This window comes from Caretta caretta, chromosome 15 (assembly GCF_965140235.1).
Source record: "Caretta caretta isolate rCarCar2 chromosome 15, rCarCar1.hap1, whole genome shotgun sequence".
NCBI lineage: Eukaryota > Metazoa > Chordata > Testudines > Cheloniidae > Caretta > Caretta caretta.
The window spans coordinates 32884844-32912833 of record NC_134220.1 but is presented as its reverse complement, the minus strand read 5'-3'; the positions used below and the strand labels follow the sequence as shown (position 1 = coordinate 32912833).

The 27990-nt window shown below is 47.0% G+C and overlaps 1 protein-coding gene across 7 annotated transcripts in view; it reads left to right on the top strand.

Moving 5' to 3' along the window:
• Positions 1-27990, top strand: part of TTC28 (tetratricopeptide repeat domain 28) — a 516699-nt gene that overhangs the window by 370781 nt on the left and 117928 nt on the right. The window contains exon 1 of one of the 7 annotated variants that reach the window (XM_075120131.1): positions 16831-16908. The exons of the other annotated variants lie outside the window; for them this stretch is intronic. The gene's annotated coding sequence lies outside the window, so the exon portion shown is untranslated. Of the gene's footprint in view, positions 1-16830; positions 16909-27990 lie in introns of those variants that run through there. 7 annotated transcript variants of the gene reach the window in all.

Genomic DNA, 27990 nt, shown 5'->3' with positions numbered 1-27990 from the left:
GTGACCATGAGATAGTCGAGTTCAGGATCCTGACACAGGGAAGAAAGGAGAGCAGCAGAATACGGACCCTGGACTTCAGAAAAGCAGACTTTGACTCCCTTAGGGTCAGCAGCACTTCCCTCAAGCCTGGGTCGAGCAGCACTTCCAAGCTGCCACCCTTATATGTCCCAGGTGCAGCACGTTCCTTTCCCCACTTTCTTATTACAATTGTTCTGGTCGTAACCCACTTGATGAGCAAACCCCACAGGATTTTTGGACGCTGCAGGGATCTTTAGCTTAAGTACAAGAAGCGTTGCTGCAAAGCGAATGGGGAAGCCAAAAAACACCCACGAAGTCGGCGGGGCGGGGGGCAGAGCGAAGCAACCAGCCAGCCAGCTTAACCATGAAAGTTATTTATTGCCAAATAATAACCATACAAGGGGAGCCAAACAAACAAAACGGTTATAATATTAAATCTAACTTAAATCTGATTACAAAAGTCACGTTTAGAAAACTATAACTGATTGCACAAGTCAGGGTCCGAAGGCTATACCTAGAGAGAGAGTGAGTTAGGTTCTCACCACTCCATGAAGCTTGAATTGGTCGGGGATCCCAGGGGGTGGTGGTAGCTGAGGGTCTGGAGTGTTGGAGACAGGCAGAGCCCCCAGCACAATCAGTCAGGAGAAAATGAAGTCCCAATGGAACTGATGCAGATTTTGGATCCCGGCATCAGAGCACTTACTTGATGGGTAGGGGGTTTTGTAGGGAAAGAACAATGGTTAATGGGAGAACACTAGATTTGTTTATGGGTAAACTGTTGGCTCAAGGGAGGATACCAAAGTTGTTTTGTTCAGGCTAGACAATAGGAACTGGTCATTCTTGGCTATGGGTGGCGTTCCTTCAAGGGAGCTCACAATGCAGTTACGCAGCTTCAGTATTTTGGATACCAAAAAAAGGATTTATTACTAGAATTGGTCTGATAACTACTGAGCTGGGGGTGTACAGGCTTGGGGTCATTAACATCTGGAGCAGAGATTCCCCTTCATGCAGTGCTTTCCTGGTCCCAAAGTTCAGTGCGGTTCTTGCCTTGGAATCTCTGTTCTCCGCTCTGTATGCTAATGGAGATGCCTTCCTGTCCCATCTTTGATGCAAATGAGGCTAGGGGAGTTTCCTTAATCCTGTCACCCTTGTCTGGAGGGGTTTAGGTGTGTCTGGCGGGAGAGCCGGGGGGGGGAGACCTTTTGTGAGTCAGACGGGCTGGATACTGCTCCCTGGTTCCCAAAAAACACAGAGCTGGTAGGTAACAGAATGGATTATGTTTGGGACTTCTGCTTACAAAATATTTGCATTGTGTTTTTGTAATAAACTAGTTCTAAGGAGGGTACTATTGAGGCAGAAGAGCCTCTTGTGGAGTCCTCGGGGTGTCGGAAAGGAGAAATTAACACAGACACACCTGGTGTGCTGTGGCCTGCTGCAGGAGGGTGCTCCAGGCAAAACGGTCTTATCACCCCCTCAAGCATATCTAAAATCTAGATACATGAGACCACTTTTGAGGAAGCTGGCATGGTCTTATCCAGGTGAAAAGGTCTTGAGAATATATTGTGTCACCAGTTTGCAGAAAATTCAACATGAGACTATTGCTTTTCTCTCTGCTCTTGAATGCCTGTTCAGATCTTTTACGGTACAGTTTCTCTCTGGGCCAAGTGGCACCATCTCCCAGTGTTTCTAATGGGGCCTGAAGTGATCATGGCTGTTCATTTACTTCCTTGTTTGTGTCTCAGCACCGTCAGTCACACGTACAACTCTGGGAATAGCATTTGTTCATTAGCTGCAGCTGTAGGGAGCCCCTAATGATCTTTCTACCCAGGGCGTGTATGCAGGACCCATATAAAGGTGATTGTTTTCTCCCAGGGCAATGGAGTTTTTAGAATGGAATAATTCAAATCCCAGCCACTTGGAACCTAGGCTTTAGACTCCCTGTGGAATGTGTCTGGAAAGTCCACTGACCCCACTACACTTGTTAGGTTTACAAGGAGCCTGGAAAATAAGGACAAGATAAAAATATCTCACAAATGAGAACAGGAAAGAGAATTTAGGCTAAATCAATATATTTGAAAATGTAGAAAACATCTAAAAATATTTAAATAAATGGTATTCTATTATTGTTTAACAGTGCGATTAATTGCCATTCATTTTTTAATCGCTTGACAGCCCTATCCCAAACACTTCATCCAAATACACACTGGTCTAGATAAAACAAGTTTATTAACTACAGAAAGAGAGATTTAAAGTGATTACAAGTAATGAGGCATAAAAGTCAGAATTGGTTACAAAGAAATAAAAGGTAAAATGTGAACTAATACCTAACTTAACAAGCAAAGTGTATTTAAAGCAGAAGATTTCTCTCACCACATGATCACAGCAATCTGGCTGGATCCTCTAGTTCCATGATGCTCTTTTTGTCTTTCAAATGTTTGTTGATAGTGTGAGTAGAGATGAGGGAGGAGAGGTGATCTGAAGCCTCTGTTCCTCATTTTAAAATCTTTTCCTCCTCTTTGAGAATCATCTCCAGTTGAGGGTCAGGTGACAGCCAGCCTGTTCCTTTGCCAAAATGTAAATTACTCGCTCACACCTTCTTCCTGCCAAAGAATGGCCACTTAACCAGGTGGTTGTCCATTTGATTATGTTGACACCTGGCTGAGGTGCTGGCTAACCTTTTGTCTGCGAGTAACAGGTTTGGGCTGCTTCCCTAGATTCACACTATGCCTTAATAACATCATATTGTAATATTATAACTTTACAAACAATGTTGCCACGCACATTTTACCATGACAGTAATGATCAGCAAATTATGAGTTTTCAAATGATCCCTTACAAGGCACACATTGTACAAAATCTATCATGGTCTTATAAAAGTGGTGAATATAGGGATACAGTCTGTCACAGTGTTTAATTGCTGCATAGATATACCCTCTGTCTGATTCCTGTTTCCTAGCACTGTCCATTCTGAGATTTTCAGCACCTGTAACTGGCAGAATTGTCTCCAGTCACCTAGCCAAAGCAATAGGCTGAAGAATGTCCATTAGCTGTGATCCTGTTTGAATCTGTAATGCAGTAAATAACACCTGGCTGAGTGTGGCTAATGCACTAATGATAAATTGGCTATGTCTTCATTCTTTGAAATCACACTGTGACTTTTTTTAGCAGTTTCATAGTGGATAGATGTTCACAGACTGAACAATATGTTAATTACCAGAGGTGATAACTTGTTTCTTTCTCTGCCTTCCCTGGGGGTTGTGGAGCGATGTCACTGCTGAGAGTATGGGATATTTCTAGATTGTGATGTGTGTCACATTCCTGTAGGAGCAAGAAGGATAAAACAAAAAATTGATATGTCAATTCAGATCAAGGCACCTGTCAAAGTGGTATGTTAAATAGAATTCCTAAGCAAATCTCAGAGAAAAACATCTCATGGTTTGCACTGACTGAGCCCTAGCGGTGAGATAATAAATCTGCTGTGCATTTACCTAACCTTCGGGAAAATAACCTCCCCAAATGCCACTGCTCGGCATCAGCCCCATGCTGTGGCTCCCACAGGGAGCAGAAGTGCCTGCTCATTCACACAGCTGTTCCTGCAGGACAAGGTCTCATCTGCACTGACTGATTGAGAGGAGGAACTTGACTGGAAGAGTCGCACACTAATTCCATTCCATGTGCTCTTTGTAATTAGGGAGGGGAACTTGATATCAACTGCTGAGGAAAAAGGAGAGATCCAGACTTACATGAAGTGAGCTGTAGCTCGCGAAAGTTTATGCTAAAATAAATTTGTTAGTCTCGAAGGTGCCACAAGTCCTCCTATTCTTTTAATCAGAAGAGAGATTCATAAATACATATTTGTCTTACGTAACACGTGTGATATAATTATAGTTCATTGCCTCTTGCAGTAGCAGCAATCAGTAAATGTTTGTTTTATTCTATTGTGTTTTATACGTGATTAGATGCTGAAGCTATAAAACATCATCTCCCTTTCAGATCTATGATCGTGTCATGGATTGTTGCTGTATTTTCATGGTATTTGACAGTTTTCTCAAGAGGACTGTGGTCCATGGATGAGTACTGCGCTTGTGTTTGCTTGACAGGAGTGTGCTGTTTTGATGTAAGTTAAGTGGGAGAAACATTGTGGTAGATTTGTTTGCATGAGGCTGACAGTGGTTTTCCCTTTCCTTAGTCCCATTACCTCTCATACATCACTATTTTCATTCTCTTCTCCCAGAGTAATTCCTACCTCTGTGCTCACTAAATCAGTGAATTTGGGATAGGTATAGCCAACCTGGGTTCTGGCCCAATCCTATAGCAGAGTAAGGAAAATGTATAAACTCCTCATATTTAGAGATTGCAAACAATGTGTGTGTGAGACAACAGAGCAACTTGGTTGTCTAAGTTCTAGGGCTGCCGTTATGCCCCTGAAAGGTCTGAATGGTGTATGGAGAAGGTTGCTTCCTTCACTCTTGCTCTGTTTATGTCTTCTGCGGGCTAGCACTAACGTTCACATTCACTGCCCCCCAATAGCACAGCCCCCAGACCCATTTTCAGGTGACTGTGTGCATCAGACACAGGTAGGCCCCACGGTGTCAGTACTGGATTAGCAGTATTAGCCCATGAAAGCAATATGGTGGGATAATCTCACTACAGGCCATTGTCCCAGTGATGGGGAGAGAATGGACAGTTAGACTGCATAAGATAGAAAGGGCTAATCCTGTCTCAAGTGGTCAACCTTCTAAAGCTGCAATCCTACCAGTTATTTTTAATCAGCTTGTGTCTAGATCCCCAGAGTTAGATTTAATAACCTTCAAAGAAGCTAGAGGAGGATCACTCAGCGTTGTACTTCCAGGGATACAGCCAAGGTGTCTGCCCATGGCCAGGCATAATCCAGACCATGTTTGTCAAGGATTCCATACGTCGTTCTGTCACTAATTCTGCCTGCTGTATTCAAAGGGAGAGAGCTGTACCACCACGGGAGAGTTGCCATGGGAATTAGAAGGGTCCTTCCAGGTTGAGCTGGTTGGAGCCTGCTGGTCTCAGCTGGGAATTGCTTTGCCTCTACCATGTTATTTTTTAGGGGTGACCATTGACCTCACTCCATTGCGGGGGGGCTGGCTGCTGTGTGACAAGGAATGCTGAGAACAACCATCGGCATGATCTCTGTCTGTGGAATGGATGGGGGGGAGATGCTTAGTGGGAGAGCAAAGAAGCTGCCTGAGTGCTGGCTGGAGGGTCCTGTTTTGGAGCACTTTGTGCTCTGTTCCCATGCTGCGCGGAAGGCTGCCTTACTCAGCAGTCTCGTGTCACTTTTCAGTCTCATTCACTCTCTGGGCTCTTTTCTTTTGCCAAGAAACCAACAGTTTTCCATGTTGATACCTCAGAAAGTTAGTAATTGCTGCTGCCATGATACCTGTACCCAGCCCTGCAGGCTGCATTCTGGGGTAGAGTTCCTCTCCACCTGGACCCCTGGAGAACTGCCAGCTCTCAGTGTAATGGATGCTGTGTAGCCAGAAAAACTTCCTGTAGCTAAAGTCCTCGAGACCACCAGCCACAGCTTTTCCCCTGTTTGAAGGCTGCCTCGAAGGGAACTCATCCAGTCAGTAAATTACCCAACAAAACCCCTTTCTCAGTACCTGATCCCAACACGGATTAGAACCCTTTCCAGCAGAGCAATGGGGTGTTGTGAAAACACTCAGAACTGAATTTATTTTTCAAGGGAAGTTATTCCCCCCATAACTCATAGTTTTTATTCTTTCCCTCTGGCCTGTTGACATGAGTCTGGAGTAATAGGAGGGAGACCCGTGGTCCTGACAGACACAAACTCACCCACTCCAGCCCAACAGGGGGAAGGGGCAAAGAGCTGCCTGTGGAGTTAACTCCTGACTTTCCATCTGGGAGTCCCTAAAAGTCTGGAGAATGTGGCAGGAGGTGTTTGAAAGCAGGAAGTGGGTCACCTGATGTGGAATGGTCCCGTTTTTGGGAAGGAGTGAGAGGCAGTTTGAAGACTGAGAAATTTAATGTGGCAAAATAGTGCGACCCTGCTCACACTCACATAGACTGTCCTGGAAAACACAATCTCCCTGGATGGTGCATGTGGGTTTGTTGCAGGTCCATACCGTGGCTTCCCAGGATTAGAAGGGCTTCCCTACATGGACAGTTGAGTTTGAGCTGGGTGAATATATAGTCAGTAATAGTGCATTAGATGACCTTTGCTTCTTTTCTGTCTGGAGACAGACAGTGCACCCTGCCCTCCTCGTGCACTAAACCAAGGGCATAAGGGGTGTGGCTGCCACCTCCCCTCAGTTCCTTCTTACCCCCTCTGATGAGAGCTGGATGCTGTCACCCATATATTTCCCCTGGTCAAGGATATCAGAGGCAAAGAAAATCTCTGCATCCCAACCTGAAAATATGTCCACCTCATTCAGTGGATGATTTATGGTTGAGTACTCGGAAGAGATTATGCACCTGAGATATCCAAGGCATCCTGGTGAGCAACAGAAAGGATTCCACCAGAGCCACATGTGCAGCGAAATGGAAGAGGTTTTGGTGTGTGTTGAGTCTCACCAGGTATCACCAATTCATGCAGAAGTTAGGCACGTAACAGACTATCTACTGCATCTAAACTCCTCTGACCTTTCAGTTAGTACAGTGAGAGTCCACTTGGCTTCTATCTCTGCAGTACACTATCTAGAGGGGATGTTTTTTCTATCTTTTCACACCCGTTGGTGTCCAGATTTCTTGTTTACATCTACCCTCCTGTATCCAACTTGGTACCTTCCTGGGATTTGAATCCAGTGCTATCCTGGTTAATGGGTCCCCCCTTTGAACCTCTAGCAATAATACCTCTGCTGCTACTATCCACGAAAACGCCATTCTTGGTTGCCGTTACGTATGCTAGGAGAGTCTCAGAGCTTCAGGCTGCCTAGCTGTCCTTTCTTTTTGCAGTCTTTCATAAAGATAAAGTTTATCTTAGGCCGCAGCCTAAGTTCATGCCTAAGGCAGTATCAGCTTTCCACCTTGATCAAAACAATTCATCTCCCAGTATTCCTCCTGAAACAGAATTTTTCCAAACCTAAAGAAAAGCTGCATACCTTTGCTGTTTGCAAGGCTTTGCCATTTTAGCTGGACTGTACAGTCTTTCAGTCCCCTCATAGACTCTTTGAAGCCTATGCTAAGAGAATCAAAGGTCAACCCTTTACAGCATGGTGCATTTCAGGCTGGATTTCTGACTGCATCAAGCTTTGCTCCAATCTTGCTAAAGTCTCTCCTCCACCAAGGATGACTGCCCTCTTCACTAGGCTTAGTCCACATCATCGGCCTTCCTGAGCAACATCCTTATAGTACATATCTGAAAAGCAGCCATGTGAACATACCTTCTCCAGTCACTCTATTACTCAAGCTTCCCAAGAAGACACAAGCTTCAGCAAGTCAATGTTGCAGTCTCTGCTCAGATAATCAGAACTCCCACCACCTGTAAAGAAATTGCTGGTGAGTCACTTACAGTGGAAAGTACATGTGCACCACACATCTCGAAGAACAACAGTTTCTGTACAGGAAAGTAACCGTTTTTTCCCCCTACAATGTTCGTCTGGCAGCTTGCTCCCTACAATGTTTGTCGCAGGCGAAGGCAAATGGCACAAACCCAGCCAGAGTAAATCCACTTAGAAACACTTGCAGAACGTTTGAGCAGTGTTTGCCTATCCTCATAAATGCACTAAGCAAATTGGCTGTCACCTGAGTAGTTAGGGCTCTTGTCGATTTGCCTCCTTGCCAGGAGATGCTGTGAGATGATGATTCTTCTTATCAGATGCAGAGCTTGCCAAGCCAGTTTGCGACAGCCTCATTGGTGAAGAGCGGAGCCCTCAGACCACCATCGGATCTGATCAGAGGGCAGCCGTCAGTGATGTGTGACAACATCCATATTTGGCCACAGCCGCAGTAGGATCCTCTGCTTGGGCCCAGGTGTGAAGGCAGGCTGCACCTTGACCCTGGCCTGTTCAAAAGTGGTTCAGAAGGGCCCATGAGCAGCCTGGCAAATCAAAGCCAGGTACATGCCCCATCAGGTCAGGTATAAGAGCCTGTTTTCTGATACCAGCTGCAGATTGTTCTTCACATGATCACATGTACGTCGCAGAGAAATCTGGGCAGGGCACGTCAGCCCATGACAGGGGTCTCATTGACAAGTGCACTCTTGGATGGTCAAAGGGGTCTGCATATAGTGCTAGGCTCGTGTTTGCCTGATCTTCTCAACCATTCTGGCTCTAGCATCTTCACCACACATACGTGGAGGAGAGATGTTTAACGTGGGGAGTCATGGTACTGGTGTGGGATTGAAAAACACATGTCCCTGGGATCTTCCATATTATCCACAGTGGCAGCGGTGGATTTCCCACAGACAGACTTCTGCGTGAACACATCTGGGTGCAGTGTACTGCTTTGCCTCTGGCAACTGGTACACAGTGCTCAAGGTCACAAGGTGGAATTGTCTTGATTCTGCTTATGGATTTGACTTTGCATAAAAGAGAGTGGTATTTTCTCACCTCAGAGTATGTGGCTTCTGCTGCACAGATCCAGGTGCTGTACAGAGAAGGGCAATACAGATGAGACGACCCAGGTTCATTTGGACCCAGAAACTCTAGGTTTTTACCCTTAACAAACAAATTTTTTCTGGTAACTTCTTCCTTTGATCTCTGAAACATTTACTCAAAGAACCACCAGCTCCTACTGGGACTTGGTTCTGTGTTCCCTATCAAATCCATGGGTTTCTCTGCTGCATCCTCCACCCCGGAGTGGGAATCCTCTTTGTGTGACTTCACAGTCATCCCCACAGCAGCTAGTTGGGATGTCACAGGATGATGACAAGAACTCTGACCTAATGGGTTATAGGTGGTGGCTGTGGAACCAAGCAATCTGGGTTCTGTTTACATGGTGATAGGGTTGGTATAAGAATCTGAATAGAACAGACACCAATTAGGGAATCTCCCAAGCAGCAATGATCCTGAAACGTCCCTGGGAATGAAAAGCAAGCGAAGGAAGAAGCAAGGAACAGCTTCTCAATAAAGCGTCATGCCCCTCAAAGATTCCCACAAAGCAGCAGCAGCTCTGGCGGCTGGTGGGTGATAAAGAGATCAGGATAAGTGTTAATGTGTCAATGAATGCAGAACAGCTTTTAGGAAATCCTCTCTTAGCCCCACACTGTATTACCAAGTCAATGTAATAATCTGATCCTTTGGCAAGGCATTCTCTTATCTGTCTAATCTATTTGGAGTGGCGGTGTAGCCTGTTGGTCCCAGATATTAGAGACAAGCTTGTCTCTCACCAACTGAAGTTGGTCCAATAAAAGATATTACCTCACCCGCCTTGTCTCTCTAGTCTGTCTGGGTGATTAACTGCTCTGTGCAGGATGTGACATTTTCAGTAGTTTGTCAAACTTTAATAGACAGCAGCAGCCACTCCAGGGAGCCGGAGAAATGTGGACTTACTCTTGCCTGTTGCTTGCATTCAAAGTGAGGATATGAATGTGAGGAGAGCAAACTGAGCACTGCATCCCAGGCCTTGACCCTTAGAGCACACTCTCACCTCTCACAAGGGGCAATCACAAGGCGACAAAGTTCTTCATTATTTACTGAGGCATGTTCTCAGTGGTGACAGGTGACAGAACAAGGAGCAGTGGTCTCAAGTTGCAGTGGTGGAGGTCTAGGTTGGATATTAGGAAACACTATTTCACTAGGAGGGTGGTGAAGCACTGGAATGGGTTACCTAGGGAGGTGGTAGAATCTCCATCCTTAGAGGTTTTTAAGGCCCAGCTTGACAAAGCCCTGGCTGGGATGATTTAGTTGGGGTTGGACTAGATGACCTCCTGAGGTCTCTTCCAACCCTGATATTCTATGATTCTATGTGTAACCCCCACTTATAGAAATGCTGAACCCACTAGGTCTGGGAATGACCATTCTGAGCTGTGGTGAGGACTGTTCTCCCCTGCTGTGTAAAGTGGGCATGGGCGGCTGGTGACATGGCTGTTGGGGGAGGCTAGCCTCCTCCCCTTCACTTTCTGCCCCCCATCTTCCCCATCCCTTTTACTCCCCTCCCCCACAGGAGCCAAGATCATCCCCACCCTGGCCCCAGCCCCGGTGCTCCGGGCGGCGCGGCCGCAGCGCCCCCAGCCCCGGTGCCCCGGGTGGTGCGGACTGAGCGCCAGGCGAGGAGCTCAATCCCAGCTCCAGCCACCCCAAGTCCCTGCAGGAGGCAGGGCGGTCAGCCCCAGCCAACCTGGGCCAGGGAAGAATGGAGGGAACTGCAGGAGGGGGCCTGGCCTGGGGGCACAGTGTGGGTGGGGCCATGCTAGGCTGTTTGGAGAGGCACAGCCTCCCCTAGTCTACGATACACGCTACCCATGCAAGTGGGGTGAAATTGGAGCTGGCTTTCTTCATTTGCTCAGCAAATGCAAAGAAGTGGCTGCAAAATTCCAAAAGGGTCTGTGTCAGAGGGGTAGCCATGTTAGTCTGTATCCTCAAAAACAACGTGGAGTCCGGTGGCACCTTAAAGACTAACAGATTTATTTGGGCATAAGTTTTCGTGGGTAAAAAACCCACTTATTCAGATGCATGGAGTGAAAATTACAGATGCAGGCATAAATATACTGACACATGAAGAGAAGGGAGTTACCTCACAAGTGGAGAACCAGTGATGACAGGGTCAATTCAGCCAGGGTGGATGTGGTCCACTCCCAATAATTGATGAGGAGGTGTCAATACCAAGAGAGGTAATATTGCTTTTGTAGTGAGCCAGCCACTCCCAGTGCCCAAGGGTCTGTGGTTTTTCTTTTAGTTAACAGGAAATTTGGGTGTGTCTTTTGTTGCTTATTTGTATTGCAGTAGCATCTAGAGGCCTCAGCCCAGTGCACTAAACATATTATGAAGAGATGATCCTCTCCTAGAGAGAACATTTGCTACTCAGCAGTCATTGTCTTCGGGTGTCCAAGGAATAAAACATTACATGAAAGAGATCTCAAAGCAGGAGCCGGAGGCGGTGAACTGGGTGTGCACTTTTTGTTCTGTGACATTTTCATGGGGTTGGATTGTCTACTGATTTGTTTTCAGTTTTCTTTTGTCCATCCCTGCAGTAACAGATCTTTGTTTCTCAAAGCCAGTGACCAAGAATTGAAACCAGTCACTTTTGATTTAATCTGCCAAGGGGACTGCTGTTGAGCAAAACAAAGTTCTTCCTCCCTTCCACACTCCCAGTCCTTGCTAGCTTAAAGGATGAAAGAAAACTCCTCTAGGAAACTCAGCAGAAAACTACCCACAAAGCCAGAGGCAGGTAATAGGATCTGAGCCCTCCATGGACTGAAGGTTTTCAAAAGGAAAGCGCCATCTCTTTTAAAAGCTGTTGGGTGAGCCCAACCTTGTGAAGTGTGGATTCACAGTCTGCTAGCTGTTTTCAAGATGGTTTTAATTAATGTTTTCATTGTTACTGAGTAGCAGCTTGAATAGGGATCAGATTGCTGAGAATCACTCATCATTCTGCCTACAGCTCCAGGACATTCCAGAAGTGCGCCATCAGAAATGGAGCTGATGCAAGGACAGAACAGACTGAGAGGCTCCCTACAGGTGCACACTGCAAGGGAAGGGCCTCAGGTATGTCTACACTGCAATTAAAAACCTGCAGCTGGCCCATGCCAGCTGACTTGGGCTCAGGGCATGGGGCTGTTTCATTACAGTGTAGACTTTCGGGCTCTGGCTGCAGCCTGAGCTCTGGGACCCTCCCACCTCGCAGGAACCTACAGCCTGGGCTCCAGCCTGAGCCCAGAAGTCTGCAATTAAACAGCAGCCCCATGAGCTGGAGTCAGTTGGCACAGACCAGCCATGGGTGTCTAACTGCAGTGTAAACATATCTCAATGAGCAGCTCAGTGAGCTGAGCGGTAGGAGAAAATTAATCAAAAAATGCTCTGTTGGGGAATCCTAACAGCTGTGACTCCATTAATCCTGTATTGAGACTGACTGCAGCCAGGATGTTCCCTTGTATCACAAGTGTGAAAAATTCCTCTTAAATTCAGGATGCTTTATCAGCCCCCAGAGCTACTGAGAAGTGATGAGTAGATTCCAAGATGATGAAGACTACAAGCGGTGCCTCAGAGAACCTTGGCTGGTTGCATGCTTGATCCTTCTGGAGAATGATCTGATTCATGGGACAGTAATAGACACAGTGATGATGAAATGGCCATTTGCAAGAATCCATCCAGGCAGGTCAGTTTAGCAAAGTACACAAGGGCTCCATCTACAGCGGCACTGAACCCCTCCCCTGAGAGGAGCCTCTCTGTGAATAAGGTAAGATAAAGTTATGTGAGAAAGGGGCAGATCTGTTCTCCAGATTTCACACCAAAGCAGCAACGCATTTCCAGCTGGCCTTGGAGTACAGAGTTCTGCAGGTGTTTGTAACTTTGGGAATGGTTAAGCCAAATGAGAGCTTGTGAGAGAGAATTGACTAAGGCTATGTCTACACTACCAATTTTTGTCGACAAAAGTGATGTTGACACCCAAAAGTCGACATAATAAAAATCAGAATCTCTTATGTTTTCACTTGCTCCCTCTGTTGGCATATTGCGTCCACAGTGGGGGCATGATCGACAGTATGAGTAATGCACTGTGGGTTCCCATCCCACAGTCCAGCTCGACACCTTGTGTCGCTAGGTATTGTGGGAAGGCGGAGTGGATCCCTCTGCATCTTAGGACCGGGCTAAATGTTCCGTGATGCATTGCTTTCTGAACTCCGTGGGGTTCTGGCTTTTTTTTGCAGCATTTTTGCAACGGCCCTTCTTTGATATATACCCTGGCATCTTTATGAGAAGGGATGAATCCTGCACTGCTCTCTTGTGCTCTGTTAACTGTCATGAAGACATCGCAGATGGCAGTGCAATTAATCATGAAGTTCCTAACTGAAGAAGAGTCGCAGGCACCCGACATTGTGCATGATATGGGTAGGAGCAATTTTAGATTGCTTTTGGCATTCACAGAGCAGCTGCATAGAGTAAGCCATTGCTTTTGGGCTCGGGAAACAAGCACTGAATGATGGGATTGTATTGTCATGCAGGTGTGGGATGAAGAGCAGTGGCTACAGAACTTTCAGATGCGGAAAGCCACCGTCCTGGAACTATGTTGGATCTCGCCCCAGACCCACGACACAAGGATACCAGAATGAGAGCTGCCCTCTCAGTAGAGAAGTGTGTGGCAATTACTGTGTGGAAGCTGGCAACTCCAGACTGCTATCAGTCGGTTGCGAATCAATTTGGAGTGGGGAAAGTCGACCACTAGGGCTGCGTTAATGCAAGTGTGCAGGGCAATAAATTGCATCCTACTACGAAGGACCGTGACTCTGGGAAATGTGCGTGAAATAGTGGACAACTTTGCAGAAATGGGATTCCCTAACTGTGATGGGGTGGTAGATGGCATGCACATTCCAATTTTGGCACCAGACCACCTTGCAACAGAGTACATCAATAGGAAGGGGTATTTCTCCATGGTGTTGCAGGCGCTTGTGGATCACCGTGGGCATTTCACTGATATCAATGTGGAGTGGTCTGGGAAGGTGCATGATGCATGCATTTTCAGGAACACGGGCCTTTGCAGAAAGCTGCAAACGGGGACTTCCTTTCCAAACCAGAAGAATACAGTGGGGGATGTTGAAATGCCCATAGTGATCCTGGGAGACCCAGCATACCCCTTACATTGCTGGCTCCTGAAACCTTACATGGGACACTTGGACAGCAGTAAGGAGCAGTTCAACAACAGGCCGAATAGGTTCCAGATGACAGTTGAATGCGCCTTTGGCAGATTAAAGGCACACTAGCGATGCCTTTATGACAAGTTAGACCTTAATGAGGATAATATTCCCATGGTCATAGCCATGTTCTGTACGTTGCATAAACTCTGTGAAGCCAAGGGTGAAAGGTTTGCTCAGGGGTGGAGTGCTGAGGCAGACCGCTTGATTTTGAGCAGCCAGATACCAGGGCTGTCAGAGGAGCCCAGAGAGGAGCTATTTGAATCAGAAAGGCTTTGAGGCCGCACTTTGACAATGACCATCAGTAACATGTATCTGTGTCTGAGTTGCTTCAGTGTTACGTGACATGTAGTTTTCCTAGGAGGCAGTGGTGACATTTGGGGCCTTATATTCCAGTGATAAAGTGATTAAAATGCCTGTGCATGTGTTGGCAGTAGCTGCAATCTCACCTCATAGAAAAAAAATAAAGATGATTTACCATTATAAAACTTTGCTTTTATTGCACAAGAAACAGCACACACAAGCACACAGATGCCTGCTGGGAAAGAAGGAACCAGTGAAGGGCAGAACTTTCACAGCTGTCTGTAGGTCCAGCTATCATTGTGAAAGTTGTCCGAGGACATGGAGTGAAAGGAAAAGAGAAGTCTCGGAAAGTGGACAGGAATGTGTGGACAGAGTTGCGGGGGCAGGCATGGAAAAGAGTTCTGAATGTGCTGCAGGGGAAGGTTGGCGTGGATCTGCTTAGTCTGCAGCACTGTTAAGGACTTCGGCATCTGCGTTTGCTCCTCCATTACTTTAATCATCTGCTCAGTTGCGTCCTTAACAAATGCATGATTCTCTTTTCTGTCCTGCCATTCGGCTTCCCAGCACTCCTTGCATTCCCTTTTTTCTGCATTGGAGCACTGTAGTACCTCCCGGAACATGTTGTCTTTGCTGCATCTTGGACGCTTTCTTATCTGGCAGAGACGGTCGGTCGGGGTGCATTTCTGAAGGCTACATCTGGTGAAGCACAGGGGACAATGCACAGAAGCGGGATTCTTAAATTCATGCACAGCATTGAAACATTTCAGTTAAATATAATTTTTGCAACATTTCAATCATTTTATCACTGGCCCTAGCCAGGCACACATCTCTGTGAACAGCCAAAGCATCATGAGTATTTGCAGGAGGGGGCCCCCGCTCCACTCCACTCAGGGAAAGGAGCACACACACTTTGCAAGGGTCGTGGTGCAGCATTCTATGGAAAAAATTCTAAAATTCTGCCACACTTTTCCACAGGCACGGGTCATTCTATCAGACATCTCACTGCTAAAGGTAAGCAGGGAAATGAGGGTATATCTACTACATGCTTGTGGCTTCTGCCCTGCTCCCTGTGCTGCTCACCTATGTGCCGCTTTGGTCCCTACACAAGTGATTGCCGAACGGTGCGGGAAAGTTTCCTACAATGGGGGAAGGAACAAAGCTGCTCTGCCATGGAACCTTCAGCAGAGGATGGCCGAGTACCTCCGGGAACCTTTCCTGGAGACCTCTCTGGAGGATTCCCGTGAGGTCTCGGCATGTATCAACACCCTGTTCCGCTGTACCGATTAGCTACACAGGGAAACATCCACCTCACAGAAACACAGCCAGCCTCCCACATTTCTATTCCCTGAACCCACCTCCGCACTACACAGGCCACAGCCACTTACAAGGTGTCTCATCTCCTGCTTTTTGCTCCCCGGAGAGCAACTGCTGAGACTGGCTAGACACCTCTAGAGTGGAGAACAGTTCCTGGCTGCCTGCCCCACAAGGCGACTGCGCCGGGAGCTGCACATTCTCGTCTAACTCCACCTCTTCATCAATAACTTCATCCTCTGGGTTAGGTCCTCTTTCCGCTGTCTCCATTCCCTCTCAAGTATCCACGGGGCGCTTGGCAGTGGAGGTGGGGTCGCCACCAAAGATAGCATACAGCTCCTTGTAGAACCGGCAGGTCTTAGGTGCAGGACCGGAGTGACGGTTTGCCGCCCTCACCTTATAGTACGCCTGCCTCAGCTCCTTTATCTTTGCTCTGCACTGCAGCGTGTCCTGATCACAGCCCTTTTCGCACAAGCCTCGAGAAATGTGCCCATCGGTATCAAAATTCCTACGGCTCAAGCACAGCTGGGATTGCACAGCCTACTCTCTCCATATACTGAGCAGATCCAGCAGCTCTGCAGTGGTCCAAATGGGAGAGCCTTTGGTGCTATAACCCGCCATGGTCACCTGGGAAGTTGCAAGGAGACCTTTCCACGCCGAGCCAGCAGGAAATGGCATTTCAAAAATTCCTTGGGCTTCTAAGGTGGAGGGGCGGATGGTCGCTTACCTGGCTGCAGGGAGGTGGAGTTCAAACTGCTGGCCAGAGCGGTCAGGATGGCCATTGTGGGGCACCTCCTGGAGGCCAGTTAAAGCAATGAAATCAAGTGTGGTGTCTACACTGGCACTTTGTTGAGAAAAATGATGAGGAAAAAGACATAAGTCTCTTGTTGGGGTGGATGTATTTAGTCGCCAAAACCGGGAGTTTTTCCTGACAAAAGTTGTATTGTAGTATGTACGCATTCACTGTTTGGTCAACAAAAGGCAGTTTTTGGTAACAAAACATGGTAGTGTAGACAGGGCCTAAGTCTAAAAGGCAGAACGCTCCTGACTATCAATTGCAGCACCACTCACATCACTGAAATTTCAGGCTGGCTCCTGCACAGGGGGTTGGCTCTTCTATGAGGTTCACATGGTTACTAGCTTAATTTTGTGTAGTTCTTATTGTTCCCTTAGACACTTCGAACAGCTGATATTCAAGGGGGTTGTGATTAGGAACAGGGGCAAGAAACTAACCATTAATTTTAGGAGTAGATTTTAGATCAGAAATATTCATTAGGAAATACACTGTTAGCCTTTTCTAGCTGATTTAAACTCCTTGTCATAGTTGTTGGTCTCAGTTGGCTAGTTGTCTAGGTCTCAACTCATCCGTCAGCTGAATTCTCTTCACCTTTCTGAAGAATTGAAAGACCCTTCCAAGTCAGAGCTGGGATCCTTGGTTTAGCAGTTCTGGGAAACGTGGGTAGCAGCTGCCAGGAAGGTGTGTGCTCCGAGTTCTGGTGAGTTCAGTTCGTGGCTCTGTTAGGGCACTAATATTTTGTTAAATCTCTCACTGAAGGGGAACCTCCCTTACTGAAAGGATGAGAACACAGTTGTGGGTACAATATTCATGGGCAAAGAGGTGGTAGCAAGTGTCATTGTATACCAAAGGAGAAATACAGTCCGTAGTGCTGCGGCATTGTGTAATTAGATTTGTATAAACTAAGTTTCAATGAATTGCATTTCACTTTCCATCATTCAGTTCTTTCTAAAGGAAAACCAGCTTGAATGAAATGATGCAGATTCATACACAGTGTGTGGGGGCTAGGAGGGGAGTGAAAGGGGGAAATTAAGTGGAGTGGTGGGAACTCAAACCCAGGGAAGGGCACTGAGAAATTCACTGGAGACCCAATGCAGTGGGCTGGGGGAGGATTTGGTATTGTCAGAAATTGTGAATTGTAATGGAATGGTAAGAACCCTTTGGGATTGCTTTAAAAAGTCCCCAGCTGTGCTCCAATAATACATGACTTAGCCAGCAAACATTCAGCGTTACCAAGTTTTATTTAGCTCTCAGAATATCTACAAAATCTCTCCAGTTTGTACTTGAGGTCAGGGTTGCACCAAGAGTATAGGGGCTGAAAGGCAACCTAGCATAGCAATCTGCAGAACCAGCAATGCAAAAGCAGGGGAGCCAGCGCTTGCTGGGCCAGCAGACTGGCATGAGAATGGGCGATTTGTTGGCCCATGTACGAAATGTATGTTTCAGGGAATGGAAAGCTCCTAGGGATGTAAAAGATTCCACTTTTAATGTTTGTGCTTGGGTCTGAGACAGCCTGGCCTGTGCGACCTCTGATCTGCCCTCCCTGGGCCTGGCTCTGTCCCCAGTATGAATCCTCTTTCAATTTCACCATTTCTAAAACCACCACCCTCAAGAGTATTTTAAAACAAGATGGCCTCTTAACCAGCAAGCCACCCATCAGGCCATTCATAAATAGATGGGAAATACATGAAAGCAGTGACCTACAATAGTTAGAAATCTGGTCTCTCTGCCTGTGGCCCTCCCTCTCCCTAAAAAGTTAGATGATGGAGGGAGAGGAGAAGCCCTGATCCCAGACCACTCAGAAGCAAACCCTCAGCCTTCTCCAAAAACCTGCTCAAACCAGATGTCTTTTGCAGCATGCCCTGAAAGTCACTAAATTTGGGCTCTTTTGGATGAAGGTGTTTGAGTCTAAGAGTGATGCCTGGATTTTGCATTAGGATCTATTTTCCCTGCTCCTTGATTGGATGATTCTGGTGCTGGTTCTCTTCATAGAATCATAGAATATCAGGGTTGGAAGGGACCTCAAGAGGTCATCTAGTCCAACCCCCTGCTCAAAGCAGGACCGATCCCCGACTAAATCATCCCAGCCAGGGCTTTGTCAAGCCTGACCTTAAAAACTTCTAGGGAAGGAGATTCCACCACCTCCCTAGGTAACACATTCCAGTGTTTCACCACCCTCCTAGTGAAAAAGTTTTTCCTAATATCCAACCTAAATCTCCCCCACTGCAACTTGAGACCAAAACTCCTTGTTCTGTCATCTGCTACCACTGAGAACAGTCTAGAGCCATCCTCTTTGGAACCCCCTTTCAGGTAGTTGAAAGCAGCTATCAAATCCCCCCTCATTCTTCTCTTCTGCAGGCTAAACATCCCCAGTTCCCTCAGCCTCTCCTCATAAGTCATGTGTTCCAATCCCCTAATCATTTTTGTTGCCCTCCACTGGACTCTTTCCAATTTTTCCACATCCTTCTTATAGTGTGGGGCCCAAAACTGGACACAGTACTCCAGATGGGGCCTCACCAATGTCGAATAGAGGGGAACGATCACGTCCCTCGATCTGCTTGCAATGCCCCTACTTATACATCCCAAAATGCCATTGGCCTTCTTGGCAACAAGGGCACATTGCTGACTCATATCCAGCTTCTCGTCCACTGTCACCCCTAGGTCCTTTTCCGCAGAACTGCTGCTTAGTCATTTGGTCCCTAGTCTGTAGCGGTGCATGGGATTCTTCCGTCCTAAGTGCAGGACTCTGCGCTTGTCCTTGTTGAACCTCATCAGATTTCTTTTGGCCCAATCCTCCAATTTGTCTAGGTCCCTCTGTATCCTATCCCTACCCTCCAGCGTATCTACCACTCCTCCCAGTTTAATGTCATCTGCAAACTTGCTGAGGGTGCAATCCACACCATCCTCCAGATCATTTATGAAGATATTGAACAAAACCGGCCCCAGGACCAACCCCTGGGGCACTCCACTTGATACCGGCTGCCAACTAGACATGGAGCCATTGATCACTACCCATTGAGCCTGACAATCTAGCCAGCTTTCTATCCACCTTATAGTCCATTCATCCAGCCCATACTTCTTTAACTTGCTGGCAAGAATACTGTGGGAGACCGTGTCAAAAGCTTTGCTAAAGTCGAGGAACAACATGTCTTTCCCTTCATCCAAAGAGCCAGTTATCTCGTCATAGAAGGCAATTAGATTAGTCAGGCATGACTTGCCCTTGGTGAATCCATGCTGACTGTTCCTGATCACTTTCCTCTCCTCTAAGTGCTTCAGAATTGATTCCTTGAGGACCTGCTCCATGATTTTTCCAGGGACTGAGGTGAGGCTGACTGGCCTGTAGTTCCCAGGAGATAATGGCCAATGGCTCTGCAATCACAGCCGCCAATTCCTTTAGCATTCTCGGATGCAACGCATCCGGCCCCATGGACTTGTGCTTGTCCAGCTTTTCTAAATAGTCCCGAACCACTTCTTTCTCCACAGAGGGCTGGTCACCTCCTCCCCATGCTGTGCTGCCCAGTGCAGTAGTGTGGAAGCTGACCTTGTTCGTGAAGACAGAGGCAAAAAAAGCATTGAGTACATTAGCTTTTTCCACATCCTCTGTCACTAGGTTGCCTCCCTCATTCAGTAAGGGGCCCACACTTTCCTTGACTTTCTTCTTGTTGCTAACATACCTGAAGAAACCCTTCTTGTTACTCTTAAAATCTCTTGCTAGCTGCAACTCCAGGTGTGATTTGGCCTTCCTGATTTCACTCCTGCAAGCCCAAGCAATATCTTTGTACTCATCCCTGGTCATTTGTCCAGTCTTCCACTTCTTGTAAGCTTCTTTTTTTGTATTTAAGATCAGCAAGGATTTCACTGTTAAGCCAAAAGAAAAGGAGTACTTGTGGCACCTTAGAGACTAACCAGTTTATTTGAGCATGAGCTTTTGTGAGCTACAGCTCACTTCATCGGATGCATACCGTGGAAACTGCAGTAGACATTATATACACACAGAGACCATGAAACAATACCCCCTCCCACCCCACTGTCCTGCCGGTAATAGCTTATCTAAAGTGATCATCAAGTTGGGCCATTTCCAGCACAAATCCAGGTTTTCTCACCCTCCGCCCCCCCCCCCCCCCAAACTCACTCTCCTGCTGGTAATAGCCTATCCAAAGTGACCACTCTCTTCACAATGACAGGTTTCAGAGGAACAGCCGTGTTAGTCTGTATTCGCAAAAAGAAAAGGAGTACTTGTGGCACCTTAGAGACTAACCAATTTATTTGAGCATGAGCTTTCGTGAGCCACAGCTCACTTCATCAGATGTGTACCGTGGAAACTGCAGCAGACTTTATATACACACAGAGAATATGAAACAATACCTCCTCCCACCCCACTGTCCTGCTGGATAAAGTCTGCTGCAGTTTCCACGGTACACATCTGATGAAGTGAGCTGTGGCTCACGAAAGCTCATGCTCAAATAAATTGGTTAGTCTCTAAGGTGCCACAAGTACTCCTTTTCTCTTCACAATGTGTATGATAATCAAGGTGGGTCATTTCCAGCACAAATCCAGGTTCTCTCACTCCCTCACCCCCCTCCGAAAAACCACACACACAAACTCACTCTCCTGCTGGTAATAGCTTATCAAAAGTGACCACTCTCCCTACAATGTGCATGATAATCAAGGTGGGCCATTTCCAGCACAAATCCAGGTTTTCTCACCCCCCCACCCCCATACACACACAAACTCACTCTCCTGCTGGTAATAGCTTATCTAAAGTGATCATTAAGTTGGGCCATTTCCAGCACAAATCCAGGTTTTCTCACCCTCCGCCTCCCCCCCCACACACACACACACAAACTCACTCTCCTGCTGGTAATAGCCCATCCAAAGTGACCACTCTCTTCACAATGTGTATGATAATCAAGGTGGGCCATTTCCTGCACAAATCCAGGTTCTCTCACCCCCTCACCCCCCTCCAAAAACCACGCACACAAACTCACTCTCCTGCTGGTAATAGCTTATCCAAAGTGACCACTCTCCCTACAATGTGCATGATAATCAAGGTGGGCCATTTCCAGCATAGATCCAGGTTTTCTCACTCCCCCACCCCCATACACACACAAACTCACTCTCCTGCTGGTAATAGCTCATCCAAAGTGACCACTCTCCCTACAATGTGCATGGTAATCAAGGTGGGTCATTTCCAGCACAGATCCAGGCTTTCTCCCCTCCGCCCCCCGGGAACACACCCACACACATAAACTCACTCTCCTGCTGGCTTTAGATAAGCTTTAGATAAGCTATTACCAGCAGGACAGTAGGGTGGGAGGGGGTATTGTTTCATGGTCTCTGTGTGTATATAATGTCTACTGCAGTTTCCACGGTATGCATCCGATGAAGTGAGCTGTAGCTCACGAAAGCTCATGCTCAAATAAATTGGTTAGTCTCTAAGGTGCCACAAGTACTCCTTTTCTTTTTGCAAAGACAGACTAACACGGCTGTTACTCTGAAAACTGTTAAGCCAAGCTGGTCTCCTTCCTTCGCAGTGACCCCCGAAGGAGCAGCATGCCCTACCCGAGGAGGCCAGCCCCCCTCTGCCTGTGTGGTGCTGCCTTTACCTGCACAGTGAATGAAGCTTATTGGTCTCCATGAACCACAAGCACCCACTTGGTTTTGAGCAAACGTTCCTGAACTGCTGCTGAACAAGCTACATTATCCTGGTCATGGTGCTGGTGAGCTGGGCAGCTGTTCCTTTCCCTCACCCACCGCTGCCTGACACACACCCCACTCCCACATCACTAACTTTTGGCTATGAAGCTTCCCAGTCTTCTGCTGATACAGTGACTGAGGCTGGTTTTTACAACTCCAGGCAAAACTAAACCCCCAGCTCCAAAATAACTGAGATGGAGACGACTGATTAGAGAGTGTCTCCTTCTAGGGCAGTATTATCTTGAGCCGCAAATGAACGGCTGACAGCCAGAGTTCTCTGTGCAGCCTAGTGTCAGGAAAAGACAAACTGAATTACCCTGCTCTGCAGTCTAGACACTGGGTGCTGAGCTTTGCCTGGACTCGCACCTAGCACTCACACTTGTCCTTAGCAGCTGATGCCATGGAAGAGGAAAGATAACTAGTGCTTTAAAGCAGAGGTTCTCAAACTTTGATTTAAAATTTTTTGCAGACCCCCAAGCCAACTTCTAATTTTCCCCGGGGGTGCTCAATCCCGACTCAGCCCCAGGCCCTGCCCTACCCTGACTCTACCCCTTCTCCTAAAGCCCTACCCCCATCCCATGTCTTCCCGCCCCCGCTCCATCACGGCCTCTCCTCTTCCCCACCTCTTTCAGTCCGCTCCCCAAAGTGCACTCTGTCCCCACTGGGAGGGAGGGGGAAGAGTTGATCAGCGGGGCTGGCAGCCCTGCACATGACTCGCGGACCCCCTTGGGTTCGTGGACCCCAGTTTGAGAACCGCTGCTTTAAAGCATAGTCATTCCTTTGTAGAATTAAACAAAGAGAGGGCTAGAAATGTATTGTCAACACACCTTGTAGCATCCCTCTGATGAGGATAGAGTCCTTTACTCATGCAAGGCTGTGGAATTTAATCCATTTATCAACTGGGAATTGGAGTTGTCTCTCCTTGCTGTGTTTGTACATTGTTCTAGTGTGTCATCAATTCCTGGGAGTGGGCTGCTCTGTTTTAATCAGCAATCATTACCACAGACTAGCTCAGCTGTTCCACAACGCTGGGTGGTTCTGTGTTTGCTTTTAATGTTGATGTTTCCTGAACTGTTTCTGTGCTGTTGTAACCCAGGAAAATAGACGTGGGTTCAGTTCCCTGCTCTGTCACAGACTTCCGGAGTGACCTTGGCCGAGTCACTAAGTCTCTCTGTGCCTCAGTTCCCCACCAGTAACACAGGGTCATGGCTCACAGGCATGCTATCAGGATAAAGGCATTGTACCCAGAGGTGATGGGGCCATGTAAGTACCTGTATCGAGAGACAGGTTTCAGAGGGGTAGCCGTGTTAGTCTGTATCAGCAAAAAGAAAGAGGAGTGCTTGTGGCACCTTAGAGACTAGCACATTTAGTCTGCGTGCACAGAAACATCCCAGGGCCTTTCATCACAGTTGACACAAGTGTCCTCAGCCAGAATTTCCCCTCCCCTTGCCATTGTGCTATATGTTGTGAACCTGCTTGGCTGCCACCCTCCACCCCAGAGGGAGCTGCAATTCAGTGCTGCTGTACGGATACAGGGGTAAGTCCTTCCCCTTCCCTTTTTCCATGGTAGTGGAGGTGCTGTGCCCGAATGAAAAGCCTGCAAAGTTGGGTCCCAAAGAGCTCTCCATATGCTTCCACACAGGGAGAGGAGCGGGGCTCGGGCCAGTGCATTCAGAGCAGCTGGAGATACTGGAGCTTCAGAAGGCTGCAGTAGCAGTGGAATGACTCACCCTGGGAGTAGGGGAGAGGCACTGAACCTGGCATGACCTGTGTGGGATTTGTCCCATAACAGATGAAGATGCTATAGAAATACAAAACATGCTTATCTCCCATCTAGTACACAGATGTTACATGCAGGCAGGTTTGGCTAGGCAGGTCACTTGCCACTGAACAGATGCAAACTCTCCAAACATGCATCATTTTTCTGCTCTGTTGGTGCTTTCACTAAGTGACACTGGGTGCCAGACTGCAGTTCGCACTGCCTGTGATAGAACATGCCTTTGGGATGCTAAGGAAGGCTCCCTTCTTGCTGCTGCAGGAAGCATAATGCTATCACAGACTGGGAAGTCTAGGTTCAGTGGCACAGCTACTCCTCAGTGATGTTCAATTTACTGCAATGCACAACCTGCCGTTTTGAAAGGATGAAATACAGATTCTGAGAAGGAGAATCATTGAAACTAGGGAATGCTATAGAAATAAAAGGCCAAGCCCTACTACAGAGAAATAAATTAGGTTTGACAGGGTTATTGATTCCAGTGTATTTTCACAAGATAGAATCACCTTAAAGCAGAGCTGCTCCTCCTTTCTGCATACAAATAATGTCTGGAGGGAGAGTCATGCCTGCTGCTTCTTTTCTCTTCTTCAGATGAGACACAACTTGCAAAGTCTAGCACCAGCACTTCAGCCTGGCTTTCAGGGGGCAGTTTTGGAGATGGTGACACTTTTTGTGTATTGTCTGTTAAATTCACATTTGTACCTAGAGCACATTCAGGTCTTTGAGATTGGTTCTGAAATGCTGGTAATTTCTGAGTAAATGATCAGTGGGTTTAACAGAATTGAAGGAAAATGTGTGTAATAAAGTGCTGCTGACAGCTGCTGGGAGTCCTCTCCTCTTGGCAGAACTGACAGCTAATCCTCTCTGAATGAGCATGTAGATCCTGAAAGCACTCATCCCTTCTTACTACCACCCGGACCTGTAGAGCAAACTGAGGAAGCATCCATCATTAGCTAATCCCCATGGCTTAGTCCCTGGCCAGCACCAGCGATCTGAGTATCTGCTAAGCATCTTCATTATTTGACTTTTCCGTTTGGTAATGGACACACCGAGAATGCCACACTGTCTCCAGACAGGTGTGGAGAGCTGCTCTTCTGTGCCCCGGGAAGCAGCTTTGGGGTGGATGTGAGCATTAAATACCAGTCACCTTTGATAGCCTTCCATGTCTCTCTACCTAAAGCTCTGAGTTGATCATGTCAAGGTTGTAGTGACCACAGCCTGCAAGTGTGGCTCAGCAGGGACAAAGTAGCACTGAATTCCTCTGCAGCCACTGTCCCAGTTCCCTCTTGCTGCTCTCTGGCAGGGCTTAACTGGAAGTGCTAAAGAGGGGACATTTTGGGGCACTTTCTAGTGGCACTTTTTCACTTGTCTTGATGGCAACTAAACTCTGCTTTCCCCATTACCAGATATCCTTGCTAGGCAGCTAGAGCTCATTGGGCAGTTACTTGATCTTATCACATGCTGGTGGCTACCCATTGCCTCAGTTTAATGACCCAAAATTGAGTTAAAACAATAATCCCTCAATGTTTGCTCCTGGGAGCTGCTGTAAGAATACAAACTAGCAAACTCTACAATCAACTTGCACTCCCAGCTACCTTTGAGACACCACTGACTTCCTGAGGAAACTACAATCCATCGGTGATCTTCCTGATAACACCATCCTGGCCACTATGGATGTAGAAGCCCTCTACACCAACATTCCACACAAAGATGGACTACAAGCCGTCAAGAACACTATCCCCAATAATGTCATGGCTAACCTGGTGGCTGAACTTTGTGACTTTGTCCTTACCCATAACTATTTTACATTTGGGGACAATGTATACCTTCAGATCAGCGGCACTGCTATGGGTACCCGCATGGCCCCACAGTATGCAAACATTTTTATGGCTGACTTAGAACAACGCTTCCTCAGCTCTCGTCCCCTAACGCCCCTACTCTACTTGCGCTATATTGATGACATCTTCATCATCTGGACCCATGGAAAAGAAGCCCTTGAGGAATTCCACCATGATTTCAACAATTTCCATCCCATCATCAAACTCAGCCTGGTCCAGTCCACACAAGAGATCCACTTCTTGGACACTACAGTGCTAATAAACGATGGTCACATAAACACCACCCTATACCGGAAACCTACTGACCGCTATGCCTACCTACATGCCTCCAGCTTTCACCCTGACCACACCACACGATCCATCGTCTACAGCCAAGCTCTGGGATACAGCCGCATTTGCTCCAACCCCTCAGACAGAGACAAACGCCTACAAGATCTCTATCAAGCATTCTTACAACTACAATACCCACCTGCAGAAGTGATGAAACAGATTGACAGAGCCAGAAGAGTACCCAGAAGTCACCTACTACAGGACAGGCCCAACAAAGAAAATAACAGAACGCCACTAGCTGTCACCTTCAGCCCCCAACTAAAACCCCTCCAACGCATTATTAAGGATCTACAACCTATCCTGAAGGATGACCCAACACTCTCACAAATCTTGGGAGACAGGCCAGTCCTCGCTTACAGACAGCCCCCCAACCTGAAGCAAATACTCACCAGCAACCACACAACAGAACCACTAACCCAGGAACCTATCCTTGCAACAAAGCCCGTTGCCAACTGTGCCCACATATCTATTCAGGGGACACCATCACAGGGCCTAATAACATCAGCCATACTATCAGAGGCTCGTTCACCTGCACATCCACCAATGTAATATATGCCATCATGTGCCAGCAATGTCCCTCTGCCATGTACATTGGTCAAACTGGACAGTCTCTACGTAAAAGAATAAATGGACACAAATCAGATGTCAAGAATTATAACATTCATAAACCAGTCGGAGAACACGTCAATCTCTCTGGTCACTCGATTACAGACATGAAAGTTGCAATATTACAGCAGAAAAACTTCAAAACCAGACTCCAGCGAGAGACTGTTGAATTGGAATTCATTTGCAAATTGGATACAGTTAACTTAGGTTACCTTGCATAATGACTTAGCCACTCCCAGTCTCTATTCAAGCCTATTTCCTCTTGTTTTTTCCTACCCCACCACCCCCCAGACGTTCTTGTTAAACCCTGGATTTCTGCTGGAAATGGTCCACCTTGATTATCATACACATTGTAAGGAGAGTGATCATTTTAGATAAGCTATTACCAGCAGGAGAGTGGGGTGGGGGGAGAGAAAACCTTTTGTAGTGATAAACACCCATTTTTTCATGGTTTGTGTGTATAAAAAGATCTTCTGTACTTTCCACAGTATGCATCCGATGAAGTGAGCTGTAGCTCACGAAAGCTTATGCTCAAATAAATTGGTTAGTCTCTAATGTGCCACAAGTACTCCCTTTCTTTTTACAATCAACTAGAGTCCCAGGCAATGTTCTGTCCTTGATAAGATTCCAAGACCCATTTCATTAGCAGGAGGGGCACATTTTCACAGCAGCGCACAGTTTGCAGCCTTGCAACTCCTCATCAGACTGCCCAACAGACTAGCATTGGGGGAAAATTATATTGCAAGATATTATTTCTCACTCTCTCTCTTCCTCCCCCTCCCCCCGTATCTCTCTGTTCCACACGGAACATAAAACCTTCACCACATCATTGCCTGTCTCCTGCCGCAGTCTTAGGAGCCTAAGGCTGCCTTTGTGATGGGGGAAACACAAGGGAAAAGAATTAGGGTTACAAAAATGCTAATTAGGGTTACAAAAATGGAGTGTGGGGGGGTGTTCAGGGGAGGTGAAATAAGGCGTGAAGGCTCTTGAGCGTGGGAAGGAGTATGGCATGAATGCTAGCCTCCTTCTCGAAATCAGACCCACAGACTGGAGGAAGGGGTGCACAAAGATGGCAGGATGTGTATCAAGTAGGGCAGAGACTTCCCCAAAGAACAAGTGCAAAACAAGAGCTGATGCTCTCTTGACAGATGAGAGCTAATGTGGAGACCAGCAGCGTTAACTTGCACAATGAGTCTGGCACATCTTCAGAGTCTCCCAGGCTGAGAAATGTCCCAAGAGTCATTCATGAGCAGTTGCTTACATTTGATCAGACATACACATTTTAGGTGTTACTTCTGCACCCTGATTGGATGAACACTCTTGGGTGTTGTGGATAAATTCAGAATTTTAATTTTGTTATTTACAATCCTTTCTCTCCAAGAGGTTTTACTTTTCTGGTTTGGCCTTTCTCCTCTGTCATGTTTTTAATGGCCATGTTTTCTCTGTCCCAGCTTCCCCCACCATTTATCTGTCTCTCCTCCTCCATTTCAAACTGCTTTTCATTTATCTCTGGTCCCCTTCCCCCACCCCTCCTCTA